Source organism: Aedes albopictus, chromosome 3 (genome assembly GCF_035046485.1).
Source record: "Aedes albopictus strain Foshan chromosome 3, AalbF5, whole genome shotgun sequence".
NCBI classification, from domain to species: domain Eukaryota; kingdom Metazoa; phylum Arthropoda; class Insecta; order Diptera; family Culicidae; genus Aedes; species Aedes albopictus.
Genome location: NC_085138.1, coordinates 94,349,741 through 94,366,326, shown reverse-complemented (window position 1 = coordinate 94,366,326; position 16,586 = coordinate 94,349,741). Strand labels below are relative to the sequence as shown.

Genomic DNA, 16,586 nt, shown 5'->3' with positions numbered 1-16,586 from the left:
TTTTAGTATTGTGAATTTTAACAAAAGCTGATTCTTATTTTCTTGTTTGTTAACAATTTTCTGAAAAATATCTTCCGCATTTTCATCACAAATAATGATGCGATTCGCATTCAGATGCGCCTTAGAGCGACTTCCGATGTTTGGTATCTCACATAGACTTTAAGAAAAATCCTTTTTCGGTGGAAGTCATTTACTAACGTTCTTCACACACCGACGATATGTACTTGTTTTTTTTTTTCAATCATGTCCAACATGCTCTCTTTTCCGCAAATGTTTGAAATTTCCACCTCCATGAATTCTTTAAGCTCATATCATGGCCTCGAAGTTAAAATTTGGAAACCGTTGTCAACGAGCTTGAGCACATTCGGCACCCCCAGCTTCATCCACGCTGGATGTAATGCATAACAAGCGCGCACGACATTGGGTGTGCCAAAATGTGCTCTAGCTGCGCAAGTTGTTCTCAGCCTACGTAGAACGACAAACCGAGAAGCCACAGTCCAAGCTTTCATTCATTGCTGGTTTTGCTACACACATGTAAACTTTCCACTGAAGAAGCTCTTTGTGTTTAGCTGTGTGCCTCTGGTATCCATCGCTTTTTTCTCTGAAGAGTATACCGAGCAGCATGCTAACAATCATTTACACACATATGAGAACCTGATCGGTAAGCATAGCTGGCAAAGTATCTATTAAATACTGTGCAATCAATGTTCGTTATTCCATTTTTTTTAGATATTGTTAAATAATCCTTTAATTTCCAACAACGATACAACATACATTTTTTAGCATTCTAAAACTGTAAATTTTCAACATGATTTTAAAGACTTTAGTCGATTGCGCTTAGCGTGCGTGTACGCGTGAGAAGCAGGCGGGAAGTGAAAAATGAAAAGAGACGTTGACAACGCTGCTGCTGGTTCTAGACGAGTAGGGAACGTATGAGCGACAGAGTAAAGTGAAATGAATTCGAATGAACACTGCCATTCGGAGGCAAAAAAAGTGAGGAAACGGTTGGTTTGGGAACAGCATCCATCGTTCGCATGAATCGGGGAACCGGTGGCATGTAGTTTCGAAGAGTCGAGCAAGAGAGAGCTGCGCAAGGCTGGCTCTCGCATGCTCTTGTTATATGGTTTCTGCCGGTGGATGGCTTGGAGTCGTCTTTCGTTCTTCATAAACCGGGAACGATGTTTGCGCCTTGTGTGCAAGTTGTTATGGGGTATGTGCGGTGAGAGTTTTAAATATAGTTTATTCTTTTGGTATATCTACTTAAAGATTATTTAACGAGTTTTATTCTCAGCCTATACCCGTTCCAAGAACAGGTCGAACATGTGGACGAGGCGCCTCTGCCATAAAGAAGAAGAAGAAGAAGAAGAAGAAGAAGAAGAAGAAGAATCTTCCAGAAACCCTTTCAGAAAAATTTACTAGAGATTATCTAAAAATAAATCCAGAAATTTCTTTAAAAAAAATGTACAAAACATTCTTTTGGGAGTCCATTCAAAGATTCCTGTAATAACTCCTTCAGAAATTATTGCAGGCATGGATTCCTTTAGATTTTTTTAGGTATTCCTACAGAAACTCTTCCTTCCAAGAGTTTGATAAGAAAGCTTTCCTGGGATTTCCTAAGGAGCTCCTCATGGCGTTTCTTCAGAAATTTTTCCAGGTTTTCCTCCAAGAATCCCTCTAAGGATTCATCCGAGAATTTATTTTGTGTTATTCTTTCAGGAACAACGGCAGGGATTATTTAAAAAAAATCCTCCAAGGACTTCTCAGGAACACTTTTTAGAATTCTTCAAGGAATTCCTCCAGGAATCACAAATTAAATAAATTCATATTGAATATTGAAAAAAAAAAACATCTAAACTATTGTTTAAAACTACTCCTACAAAATCCAACATTTTGCGGAGCTTCTCATGGGTTCAGCCATTATTATCTAGAAGTTTTATCAACTATGTATTCCTTTCAAGGGATTTGTTAAAAATTAATTTCTTAAAAAATTTCATGATTTGTAACGAAAAAATCTATTAGAAATGACTTAAGCAATTACGCCAGTCATTTTTAAGGAATGTCAATTCAACTAAAATCCTCACTCTTGAAAGTTTGTAGAAAGTTTGTTCATACATTTTGATAAAGATATGTTAAGAATTCCATCAGGCATTTTTCCGGGACTTCTGGGTCTCCATTTGATACTTTAGAAACGTTACTGTTCATAATTTTTATCAGAAAATGTTCCGTCCATGTTTAGTCCACCAATGTCTAGAACTTTTTTCTAGAAATTCATCCTGGTCTAGTAATATCTATCTGAAATTTCCCCAAATCATGTTTAAGGAACTGATTTTGCTCCAGGTATTTCCCGAAAGTTTCTGGTAAACATTGAAAAATAGATTGGCTTCTCAAACAAGATACATCATGCTAAAAGCAAAGTACCTGGGATTTCTATCTGAATTCTTTCAAACACACCTTCACAAATTCCTTCAGGTATTTCTTCAGGAACCTCTCCAGGGATTCTTTCAGGAATTCATCAAGTGACTTCTCCAGTAATCCAGAAAAATCCATCGTGATTTCTTCCATGGGCAACTTGCAAGGTTCCGATAGTGATTGTTTCAGATTTTGCACTCCTTTAGAAAAAAGTAAGATATTCCCTAAAGGATTTCCTAAACGAATGCTTTAGAAAATTCTGAATTTTTTTTTTTCAAGAATCTGGAATTTCCTTCTAGAAATTTTCGCCAAGCCTTTAGTCACATCGTGTTGAGGAGCGCGGGTTCGATTTCCGCCGCAGCTGTCAGGAAAAGTTTTCGGCTGTGCCACTGGGCGTTGCATGCTAGTCCGTTGTCTAGTGTCGTGCTTCCTTTAAAGAGCAAATAGCTCACTGGAAGCATTAAACGTGTCCGTGTCTTTAAAAAAAAAAAAATAAATAAATAAATAAAAAAAAATAAAAAAATAAAAAAAAAAAAACAAAAAGAATTGCAAGCAATGGTTATATACATTTCACCAGAATTTCTTCATGATATTTCAGGTTTTCCAGGTAGTAGACACCTTGTCTAAGGATTCCTTCAGGATTTCTCCAAGAATTTCATCTGCGATTCCTCCAGGAATTATTTCAGGTATTCCTCTACGAATTCTTTGAAAGATTCTTCCAGAAATATTTTCTGGAATTCCTCAAGGAATTCTTTCAGGGATTCCTCTGGGAGTTCCAACAGGAGTTTCTCTAAAAATTCCTCCAGAGATTCCTCTAGAAATTCCTGCAGAAATTCTTCAATGAATTGCTCTAGAGATTTTTCCAGGAGTTCCTCTAGAAATTTCTTCAGATATTCCTACAGGCATTCCTGTAGGATATCCTCTAGGGATACCTCCAAGAAATCCTACAGGAATTCTTTCTTGCATTCCTCCAGAGATTCCTCCAGGAATTGCTTCAGGGATTCCTTTAAAATTTACACCAGGAAATTCCCTAGGAATTCTTACAGGGATTCTCCAGGAGTTCTTCAAAGAATTCCTCTAAGCATTTTTCTAGAGACTTCTACAGGAATTCCTCCAAAGATTTCTCCGGAAATTCTTCAGGAATTCCTCAAATAATTCCCCAACGCATTCTTCCAGGTATTTATCTAAGCATTCTTCCAAGGACTTCTCTTTGGATTCTTGCAGAGATTCCTACAGGAATTCTTTCAGCGTTTCCTGCAGATATTCCTCCAGGAATAGCTTCGGAGACTCCTCCAGGAATTCCTCCGGGAATTCCCCAGGAATGCTTCCAGGAGTTTCTTCCTGGGATTTCTCCAGGCATTCCTTCAGGATTTTATCTAGGAATTTTTCAGGGTCTTCTTGGGAAATTCCTCCACAAAGTACCCCAAGAATTTCATCAGGGATTCCTCCAGGAAATTCACCAGGAATTGATCTTCGGGGGTTCCTTCAAAAACTCTTCCAGGATTCTCTCTAGCAATACCTTCTGGATTTGTTTTCAGGGATTCCAGGAATTATTCCAGATTTTCCACCAGGAGTTACTGCAGGAATTCCTTCAGGTTCCTCCAGGAACTTCTTCAGGGATTTTTCCAGGAATTTCTCTACGAATTTCTTTAAGGATTCCCCCAAGTGTTCTTTCAGGAATTCGTTGGAGGATTTCTTCAGGGATTCCTCCAAAAATTCCTTTTGAAATTCCACCAAGAATTTCTCAATGGATTTTTTTCAGAAATTTCTCCCACAGTGCCTCTTAAGACTCCTACAAAAATTCATCCAGTAATTCTTTCAAGAATTCTTCTAAAGATTTATCCAGAGGTTCCTTCAGGAATTTCTCTAAGTATTTCTCCAAAGATTCCTCCAGGAAATCCTTCGGAGATTCATTCAGGAAATCCTCCAGATATTTCTTCAATGATTCTTCCAGGAAACCCTCTAGGTATTTCTTCAGGGATTCTTCCAGGAAATTCTCCAAGAATACCCTAAGAAAAGTTTTTCATGACATTCTCCAGGCATTCTTCCAGTAATTCCACTACAGATTTCTCAAGGAATTTCTTCGGGGATTCCTTCAGGGATTTCTCCACAAATGTCTCCAAAGATTGTCCCAGGAATTCCTTCAGGAATTACTTCGAGGATTTTTCCAAAAGTCCTTCCAGAAATTCCTCTAGAAATTCCTTCTAGAATTTCTCAAGTGATATTTTTTTCAGAAAAAGAAAAATAATAGAAATAAAAAGCTCCCAGAATTCTAGAGGTTCCTTCAGTAATTAATCCAGTAGTGCTTTCAAGAATTCCTCTAGAGATTCCTCCAGGAATTTCATCAGGGATTCTTCCAGTAATTCCCACAGAAATACCTCTAGGAATTGCTCCAGGCATTCCCCCAGGATTTTATCCAGGAATTTCTCAAGGAACTCCTCTGGGAATCTCTCATGGAATATCTCCAGATATTTTGTCATGAATTGCTCCAGGAATTGGCTTCTTTAGCGGTGTTGAGATAATTCCATATTCTGAATCTGCATGCCAAACTGAGCCGAAATTTTCATCAATTTTGGTGCCCGGGAACCTATTTAAAAATCAATTTGAAATTTGTATGAGAGCGATTTGTCGAATCACCCCTCGTCGCATTTTGTACTGAACGGAGCTGTCAAGCAGTTGCCCAGCTGTCAAAAGGTGATTTCAAAAAATCTCTTTGAAATTGATTTTAGATACCAAAATAAAGTTCTAAAAATCTGAAAAAAAACATAGTGGCTCAGAAAAAGGTGCTCTTTCGTTTAAAAATAAAAAATCATTGAATTTTTCTTAATTTAAGAATTTCTAATTTTCTAATTTAATTTAGTGGCTCAGAAAAAGGTGCTCTTTCGTTTAAAAATAAAAAATCATTGAATTTTTCTTAATTTAATAACGCAATTGATCCAAAAATGGCTTCTGGACATCCTTCAGATAGGAAGCGGGACATTTGGCATAAAGTCATTTGGCATAAGGTCATTTGGCATAAGGTCATTTGGCATAATGGACATTTGACATAATGGACATTTAGCATAACGGGCATTTGGCATAATTTTGGACAGTTTTTATGAAGGAGGTCATTTGGCATAATAATGAACAGTGAACATGGCAAAGGTCATCATAATTTTGCAAATTGATTGCGATAAAGACCTTTTGACAATGGACATTTGACATTCATAATGATCTATGATTTTTATAATGTTGGTCAGTAAGGCTGACACAAATTTCGATTTTCTCTAATGTCACCCCCCCCCCCCTCGGAAAATTTTTGTCGGAATTGAGGGGGGGGACAAATAAATTATTTAGGAAATTTAAAAAAATTTAAGTGAAATTTAGAGTCGTCGAGAAATTTCTTAACAAATTCAATGAGTTTGACGATTTTGCCTACTTGTTTGGGTATTTTTTTCATGAAATACGTTTATTATTTATCACCCCCCCCCCCCCTTGACGTGTTGACTCGTAGCAAAGTGACAAAAGAAGAAAATGAGATTTGTTCCGGCCTAATTATAATAGTAATTTAACATATAATAGTCGGGCTACCCAAGTAACACAGTTAGTTGTATAACAGTAAAATATTCACGTTTAAGACATAATCTGATGTTTTTTCGTAGTATTTTTGACTTAATATTAAATACCTATAATATCAAAACAGCGCAAAAAATGGCGGCTTATAAAACATCTTGGAAGTTAGATGAGATGTATCCCAGTACTCAAATATAACTAAAATGATGTTTAAAATATGTGTCATCTAAACCTGATAAGTTATTGCCAAGTCAATTGGTGATAACATAAACTAGCAAAATACCTATTTTATGCAATCAATCAACAATCAATCAATCAATCAATCAATCAAATCTGACTATACATGTCAATGGTTGCTACTCCGTGATTGATCTGAGCTGGTACCAATTGCACTGAGATCCAAATGAATAAGGGCTGGGACACTCCACTTATTCTCAAAGTGCAATTCTAGCAGCTCATACATTTTTTGATCAATAACGGCGCCGGCCACGTCCTTATAGTCAGTTGGGAAGGGAAAGGAATGTTAGAGTGTGCTGGTTGTTGCTACTAAAGACCGAGATCACCTCTGCATCCCCACAACCAGCACGGACTGGGGTATTTGTTAGACTGAAAGGATGGGAGATCTGGGAGTCACCGTTGGGTCGGTGATGCGATCCATGGATATGGGGTTATTTATTTATAGTGTTCGTAAGGTAATAGATTGTGTGGTGAATGAGGTGAATAAGGTCAAGCGGCACAGCACGCTTTGGTTGCATAACTTATAGGCGTTATATACACTGTGCTGTGAGTGGAAATTGGAAGGGAGGCAAACGACTTTTTTCCAATTCGTTTCTGGTTCTAGCGATGGCTATGAACATATGAATATACATGAGTTGTATATATAAAGAAGAGAGAGAGAGAGGAAGTGGATAGAAAGATACAAAGTAGGATGAAAGGGACGGGCCAGGGATTGAACCCATGACCTTCTGCATATGAATCAGAAGCGGTAGCCACTAGACCACCAAGCCCGGTCAAAATACCTATTTTATGCAATCGCAGACAAAGTTAGAATATGGCTATTTTCAAGTTATTTGGCTGACAGAATACATTTATGTTACATGTTGTAGTCATACAAGTTAAACCTGTGATTTTGCCAACTATATAACTTGCAGAAATCATTTATGATACAAACTAACAAGATACCGTAATGTTTGCTGTCAACAAGCTGGCGAAAAGTCGAAAGAAAATAAAAATGTATAAAAGATAAAGCAGTAATATTGTATACCCGCTCCATCCTTAAAAATAATTTGGTTGTGATAAAGCCAATGGTCATGGCCCTATATGATAATATTCGGACGACAAGTTATGCAATAGGTTACGCTTATTAATGATAATGCTCACTGCTGTTCAAAATTTATGGTGAACGTCATGATTTTACTCGCTTATTTTTTAAGCGCCATCCCCTTGAACTAAATAATGTTTCATGATTTCAAATTTATGACATTTTTGTTAATCCCCAGGAAAAAAAAACAATATGGCAGACTCTTCTTGATGCTAACACTGCCGTTCAAAAATGTTAGGAATAGTTTCTTTTTTGTTTAATGACACATTCTACCGTGACGTTACAACGTTTTGACGCATTCGTAGTCAGATTTTCCTCTATAACTCATGAAAACGAGCGTAAACCGCAAAATATTTTTTCATATTCGGATTCCTTGTAAAATTTCTGATATATTTGACCTATTGAACAATTAGTTTTCATTATAAAAACGTGTTCAAAATGCGTATTTGTAGCGTGACGTTACAACGCGCTGGAATCCGACCCTCTCTAACGCGCTATCCACATCTTAAAAAATCTGCTCGGATTTTTATGATATTCTGATTTTTTTTTTCCACCATTGAAATTTATTGGTTTGTTCTTCAATTCAATGGAATAAAACATTTAAATTTCGGATTTGTTTTTGAATAATCGACTTTTACATTTCGTGACGTTACAACGCCCGTTCAGTTTCAAACAGGGTTCTGCTCGCGTTGTAACGTCACGAAAATGCACATCGTTTTTGAATCAGAATAATCAGACAAAATTGTCTGAATTGGTGAATATATTATTGCTTTATTTTTACTGCTCTGTAACTCGCTAGCTCGGGGGTGGGAATCTGCAGGGTCGATGAATGACTTTTCTTTCCCATACATCCACTGCCATGAATGAGATCTAAATCGTTGCAGGAACAGTATGCAATGGAACTCTGACTCACATGAGGGGCAAGTGTCGGAGTAAGGGTGTCCAAACTAAACATTTAGGGGACAAACGCTAAGAAATAACCAATCACTCCAAAGGCGAGGCTTGAACGGTTCTCTATCGGAACCCGGAAACAACGCACAAAGAAAAGGGGTGAGAAAGTCTATAATTCAGGGCTGCTCTCTCTAAATAATGGGCTACCACTGAAGCTATCTAATAACATAGGGTTTATTTACAAGGGTGACGTCACTTAAGGGTACTTATCTTTCGCATGCTTGGTACTTGAAGTCTGGATCCGGATCCTGGCGACGGTTGGTAGTGGTGGTAGCGGGTTTGCTTGGTTCTTCCCGTTGGTTGCTGAACTAGGGTGGGCCAATTCTTGGTAGTTGGCCAGAAGGCGAGGCATCTCTATTGCCGACGGAGTATCGGACAATCGGTTCTTGGTAGCGGTTTGGCTGATTTGATGTCGACGGTACCGAACTAGGGTGGGGCAGTTCGTGACACTTGACTTCCCACGTGCCGACGGATCGCCAAACGGTAGTTGGTTGGTGGTTGGGCTACTTCCATAGAAGCTTTGGGAAACAATGACGATTGGTTCACGGTGACGGAACATGGAAGATGGCGGATGTGCTTCAGCAAGGCGGGTGGATCACAATGGCGTTCTTCCGGCGTGCGCTTCTCACAAGTTGTTCGAACCGGAGACGATTATAACGGAAAATCCGGAACAGCCACCTCATCCACTACCCAATCTTCGGAAATGTCAACCGTTGTTCATCTGTCACTGTTGGAACAATAATACAAAAGAAAAAGGTCCCTGGTGTGGACCTTATCACCAGAAATTAGCACCCGTGACGCACCATACCTAACCTCAAACACCCTCACTATTTAGCTTTATTATAATTACCTTTTTCTTGATTTTAGCCAGTCATAGTGACTATTTTAACAGTTGTTGTGGATCGTTATTGTTATTTGTTCTATGAATTTTAACACACATTAATTTTTATGTTTGTACTAACACTTATTAACATTACTAACCAATTGTTTGTTTTGTTTCTGCATGGCAATTATTAACACTTATGCTGACAAACAACTCTGTACTTTGATCCTAAATTTAAGAAAAGACAACACAAAATTATAGAAATTTTCACCACTAAGAGGTTTCTTTTTAACAATTATTCTAACCTCGAATTATTACACTACTCGCGCGCGCACTACAATTCCTTTCGAGGATCGGTATTAAAAAGAGAGCGTCTTCTGCCAACAAGGAGGCTTTTATAAAACTTCCCCTTCATAGAAATTAATTCTTACTATTATTATTTTATTTTTATTTTGACAGCTATGTTAATTTTATGTTCATGTTTCCACACCCTAATGTCCGCTGGTCACTAGCGTCATCTGTCAGTGAGAATTCAATAAGTATTAGTGGGTATATTTTACCCACGCTCAAACTGCACGACTTTTGTCTGGCATCAATGTCAGGAACACGGGAAAGTGAAACAGGCTCACTCACTGACAAATCATTAACCAGTGAGTGCCAACTGCCTCTGCATGTGTATTTTGTTTATTTTCAGGGTTGTAGTCGGGAGGGGAAAGGAAAAGGGACTTGCGGTGGAGCCAGCAAGTGTAAACTGGGAACCGAACGGTTACAGCTCCAAGAGCAACTTTATTCTATTAAAAATCCGTTTTGTGATAAATGGCTCGGAGGGCCAAGTTATTGCTATCAGCAGTATGAAAACTCCTTCATGAAGGTTAATGGTACCCATCTTCGGCCTAGTACCACCCATATTCATCTAATATTGTTTCAAAGACTAAACCGTTGATATTCATTACTTCGCACCGCCAGATATTTAGATTTTGCAGCATAAAACTAATCACGCCGTCGAATTAAACATTTTTTCAATAATTTATGCATTGTCATTGATTCAATTAAAAACGCTTTAAGATGTGCGAGCAGTTATTGAACCAAAGACATACCTGAGGATCTGCATACCACTTAGGGGCATCAATTTCTGTGATCCAGAGACAAATAGACCTAATTCTGACAAAAAAATCCATCCTATATATGTGACATATTTACTTAGAGAGTTAGGGCCGATTTCTTCATCTACCCGGCTTAACGACGTAAGCCTGGTTTATCTTAAACCACACTTAAAGTTAAGCCAAATTCTTAAGCCAGGTTTAAATATTTGCATTTCTTCACACCGGCTTAGCAAATGAAGGCGATGGCTTACGCTAAGCCAAGCTTAACGAAATTTCCCATATCATTCCAGTGACTTTCCAATGGAAACGTCATTTTAAGCCGCCAATATTTTGAAATGCCCGTTATATGCAGTATGGAGTAACAACAACAAAACATCCGCTGAAATTTTAGTAGGAAAAGCGGAATCGGTAAATTTTTCGGATGCAGAAGGTAATTAACAACGATGAACTATCTATAGTGTTGATATTTTACCCAACGCTAGTATCGAAGATCTTCGATTTAGTACCTACTCCATATGATCGTTCTACAACATTTGGTGTTCAAATTTGCCTTTCATTGTACAAAATGTGAGTGCCACCAGTGCCACATTGCATCAGAGCCGTTGCAATGTTGATTTTATGCTTTGATATCCAGAATCGCCTTCGAATAAATAATCTCCATTATCGCCCTGTTAGAGTTGCATTTCGATAGTGAGTTTTTGAAAATGTGTTGATCGTGAGATACTCCAGCGTCCAGACCATTTTTCGAATATGTTTAAAATTTTGAAGTGTGTATGAAAGCCACAGCAAAGTTCAAGTTCATCTAGAAACTGAAATCCCTCAATAGAAACAGTTTGTTCCACTTTTATTCCATTCGTTGGTGTTTTTAAATACTTTATTTTAAAAATGCTTATGTGCCGTTCACAAAATACGTAACGCTCTTAAGGAAAGGAAAATATGATCGTGCGTTACGGCCCATACAAGATTTAGGATTTTAATATAAAAATGCATTAATACGATGATGGTTGTGGATCAAACAATTGCATTATGATCATTATGAATCGATTCATAATATGTACAACCGAAATCAGTTGCATTATGAATCATATTGCAATTGTTTGGTATAGTACGAAAAACTAGTCCGTTGTGATCTCTTCTTCTTTTCTTCTTCTTTATGGCTCTACGTCCCCACTGGGACTTGGCCTGCCTAGCTTCAACTTAGTGTTCCTTGAGCACTTCCACAGTTATTAGTTGAAGGGTTTTCTTTGCCTGCCATTGCATGAATTTGTATATTGTGAGGTAAGTGCAATGATACACTATGCCCAGGAAGTCGAGAAAATTTACTCGACTGGAACGGGAATCGACCCCGCCGTCTCCGGATTGGCGATCCATAGCCTTAACCACTAGGCTAACTGGAGTCCGTTGTGAACCGGCAAGTATAAATCAAATTTCATACTGCTGATTTACAAAAAGATATTTAAAATCCACTTGCGTCATTTTTAGATATGCGAACTTACGTATTTTCGGCAGTTTTGTTCTCTTCGTCATGGGGGGTTTTTTGAAACTTGTTGAACTCAAAGTTGGCCTCAAATCCTTCCAAAGTGAGCTGAATGATATGCCCATGTTTCAGGCATTTTGGCCGACAAACACCCCCTACGACGAAGAGAACAAACCTGCCGATAATATCCAACGTCACCCTATTAGGTATTCAAAATAAGTCATGTTTAGAAGTACACCACGAATAATACTTTTTATATTAAGAATTATAAGTCAAAATGTTGAATATTCGATGGGCTAAACGTGCTTTGAACTAAGTTTTTCTAAGAAATCAATGTATAAAATGTTATCAGAAGATTTTTTTTTTTTGAGTGTCATCCTAATTTTGTTTGTTAAAAAAATAATACAGTGACGATTCGTTCGTTGAGAGCTCGTTAGATGGGCTGTCTCGATGGTTGAATGTTCACTGGTTGGGGCAAAAACCAACTAAAAAGCACTGTCAATGTCAAAATAGATGTCAAAACGAGTTTGAAGTTTGACCGCCGTCGCATCACAGCTCCTGTATACAGAACGTTTGCGCAAGTATGTGAGTGTTCCGTGCCGTATTTCTCGTCACTTGCGTGTGTATAGAGCATTTTGATCAGTTTTCAGTTGCCCCAACGAACGAACACGATTCGCTAATCGGGGCGCAGTCGTGACCCAACCAACGAATCCGGACTGTATGTCTTGAACCATAAGAGACAAAAATATGTTTATTGTGACCTGAAATTATGGAAGGACTTGACTTCAAATAAATAGAACTTCAATGCAAATGTACTTTCGACTTCTAAATCAGGATGACAAATTTCCAAAAGTATCAACACGGTGCCTTTTTGAAGACTTTCAATCTAATGTAAAAACTTGATTGTCCCAAAAACCGATGTTGAATATTTTATATTGACGACGCACCGGCTGTAGATTATCATTTTCTTTATCATCGCCTCCATCCGTATCCAAACGTTTTACAATTGTATACATACTATATAATGTTTTTTTTTTTAAATATTGTCTGCTGTTTCAAAAATTTTACCATGAAGCAGGTGAAGAAACCCAAACTCTGCAATTTGCGGCTTAAGCCTGGCTTAGCGCTGCTAAGCCACCTCAGAGCACCGCTTAAGATAAGCCACACTTAACGTAAACCGTAGCTTTATTAAACCGGGTTTAGTGGTTAAGCCGAGGTGAAGAAATCGAAAAAATGTTAAGCCCGGCTTAAAATTTTGCTAAGCCTGGTTTAAAATTTAAGCCCGAGTGAAGAAATCGGCCCTTAGTGTCTTTGGCAAAGTTGTTTGATAAGTCAAAAACTTACATCTGATTTACTATTTGATGTGAGATTCAGACACACTGGGCGACGCTTATTAAAAGTTTACAATAGTGTAGAATTTTCCAAAAAGTTTTCAACAAATTTTGATTAGTTGTGCAACTATTTTTTGGCAAAATCTTTGGGCACATTATAAGAAGTTACAACATGTTGAATATTTTTTGACTAAATATAAAGTGCATTATTTTTCAAAATTTCAACTACCACTAGTCAGTTAGAAACATGAACCAAACGGCCTTTAAACTGAAAATTCTTGACAAGATAAACAACTTTTCCAAAGACATCAACATTCTAAAAGTCTAAAGTTTAAGTAATTAGAGTCCCGAGATATATGAGTTTCAATTTCGTAGGTGTTACGTCTGTTTGTCGGTGATTCATGTTATATCAAAAATAGATGTAACACTGACGTAATATCCATCCCATATATTTCAAGATCCTAACTATTTAGACAGTTGGTGTCCTCGACAAAATTGTTTGGCTGGTCAAGAACTTTCAATTGATGGGTCGTATGATTAGGAGGCGCTAGAGGGCATACACATTATTAGTTTTACTTATCTTAGGATCGTGATTAATTGGAAAGATGGTTGCTTCATTAAAGTTGTTTGGTAGATCACTAGACTTTTAGTTTAATAGCCGCATGGTATTAATTTCTGCCACACAGTGGTAGCAGTTGCAAATTTTCAAAGGCATGCCACTTTTAATAATTACCCAAAACACATTCAACAAGCCGTAACTTTTTATAAAATATATCAAAAATTTTCAAATTTTGACTGATAGTTCCTCATCTTGTTATCTGTAATTTCTACAATTTTGGACTTGGTTGGTTAGCTCTACACAAAGATGGAGCGCTTCAAGCAGAATCATATTTTTAACTGTGTTCTATTAACTCTTATATCAAAGGAATAAGTGAATCAAATCAAATTAAATTTTGAGAGTTAAGAATTATATAGGGTATCGGGATGCTTCGTTGGCATAGTCCCCTCGTTTGGCCTATCTCAACGTAAACCAAAAACTCAAACAAACACGCATAACTGGATATCGGAAAAGCTATGCGCCAAACAACTGTAACATTTCGTTTCAATTTAGCATTCAAATTGAATGAAAATGTCATTTTGTTTAGCTTTTGTAGCCGCCATGATTCTTCGGCTTAGTGGGTAGTCTATACACATGATCATAAATGGCATGATTCTGGAACATTTCGAATTGACTTTTCAATAACTGAACATTTTATGCGGCGGTCAAAGACGCTATTTTGACCTTGTATATTTGTTTTCAATGAATAATAACTATTTTACAAATTGAATGTGGGCCGAATATTGAGGACATTTTTTTCACTATGTACCCAAATCTTGGCCAATCAATAAAGTGACGTCAACAAAACCGAAAAGTGACGTCAGAACATTGCTTCCGTAAGAACCACAAAGAACGAACAGGAAGAAAGATTTTTTGTGCGGTAACTCTAAAAATATAACACAAATATAGGGTTGCGTTGTTTTCGTTACTAAATTAAGAAAGAACTTTAGTTATGTGATTTATTTATAGTTTTTTGAGAATTTGGCTCCGAAAATGTAATTTAAAAGTAAGATTGGTGAACAAACAGAGATAATTCTTCAGCAGAAATAATTGGAAAAATGATATAATAAGTGGTTCTAGTGCATGGAAAGCAATAGGCCAACGTTGTATCCACTAATAGGCCAATTTTCGTACCATAGACCAACGTTGCATACCATCGCATCGAATCTTTTCAACTTAATTAAGTAAATTCTTGAATATTTACGTTAGTTTACTTCCTATTGGTGAAACATGCAGTGCCTAGAGTGTATAATAGGGTCAACATATTATTTCTAATGCTTTTAATTCATGAGTTATGGTCAAAATTGTCAAGGCGGCTTGCAAATTAGGCCAAGGAATGGTACATATATCCTATTGATCTTGGATTACAATTTGATTTGAATACAATATGTCCAAAGTGAATAAAGTTCCAGCTTGTAGAATACTTTTCAAGAAATTCTAACCCCTTGCCTGCTTTTGCAAAATGGAAACTAACGTCTTCTAATGGCAAAATCTCACATCTATTGGTAAATCAACTGCAAGTCCTTTACTTACCAAACAACGTTACCGAAGAAATCGTATTTTTATGTACAATGGATCCTTAATGAAATTTAAAATTTGTAAGTTCTCTAGCGCCGCCTGTTGGTGGAACTTTAAATCAAACTGTCCATCAACTGTAAGTCTTTGACCAACTCAATAACTTTGTAGTTTAGTCAGTGTTTCGCCTGTTGGCCACTCATATCACAGAAATTTTCGGTTTGAGTGGTATTAGATGACGATTAAAAGTTTTTACATTATTACAGTGCAATTACATCGTAGATTTTGGCCAAACACCATCTCCCCCGTTCTTCGAAAATCTACGTAGTTTATTAGCCGGCAATGGTACGCAATTTATAAACGATATCTCGAAAAAGAGCTCATACACAACGAGAACGAAACTGTTTTGAATATAGGACTACGTTTGTCCAATTCAGAAGCCGTCCAAGCCAGAAAGATTTGGTCTTTTCCACAGAACTTTTTTTTCGTGACGTTACAACGCAAACTTCAACCAGGTGAAACTCAGGCTTCCGTGAACCGATTTTCTTTTTTTTAGCTCATTTGAAAGATCTTTTCGAGTACAAAGAGCATACAAAATTTCATATATGTAACGTTTTCCGTATTTGAATAAAATTTAAAAATGTTGATTTTTCGTGACGTTACAACGCAATAAAAACCCATGCTATGATCAGCCATATTTCAAAGTTGTAAAGTCTTCCGATTGAAAATCTTTTTTTGCTAAAAAATCTACATACATTTATCGACAAATGATGGAATACTTTTGAAAAATCAGTGTGTTGGTGTTTAAAATACGATAGTTTGGATGAAAAGTGTGCCTAAAAGACTTAAAATCACGATTTTAATGTTAATCTTAATCGTCGTTCAATTTATATTTATTGTCATACTAATATCATGTCGAATACATTTTTGGATGACAAAAGTAATGTAGAATGTGATAAAAATGTCAAATATGTCATTACTCAACTTTGAAAAGTTGGTATTGATGATACGGGGCCCGTAGAATGTGTCTAATCAAGATTAAAGTTGAGCCCCATATTAATTATTGTACATGGCTATTATAAGATGCGAGCGTTTTCAAGAGAAAAAAGCAGGGTCAAGAGAAAAAATATTCCTTTTATTTCACATAATAATTTGTGCATACATACATTCATCTGTCACTGTTATATATATAATTTTTGTAGCAGATTTGGAAATCAGTAAATATTACTCAAAAATTACGCTAAAACAACATCGTGAAAACAACTGTATAATAAACTGTGGAACGTATTTTAATGGTGTTATCAATACGTCTTGGCAGCATCTTTTAAACATGTTCACATATTAGCTACGATAATGTAATGCGACAATCACAAATACAACTTCAAAATAACTTAATTATAACTTACTTCCCAGCTGGACTTCAACTGTCAAAAGAGCAAAACATTGTTTTTCTTTCAGTTTTTTTTGAAGATGGACCAGCGGATCGTCGCAGTTTTATAAAAAAAA

The 16,586-nt window shown here is 36.9% G+C and overlaps 1 long non-coding RNA gene across 1 annotated transcript in view; it reads left to right on the top strand.

The window, feature by feature from the left end:
• Positions 1-255: 255 nt before the first annotated feature.
• LOC134291749 (uncharacterized) overlaps positions 256-16,586 on the top strand; it is a 401,595-nt gene continuing 385,264 nt past the window's right edge. The window contains exon 1 of the long non-coding RNA XR_009999268.1: positions 256-495. This is a non-coding gene — a long non-coding RNA (uncharacterized LOC134291749). The remainder of the gene's footprint in view (positions 496-16,586) is intronic.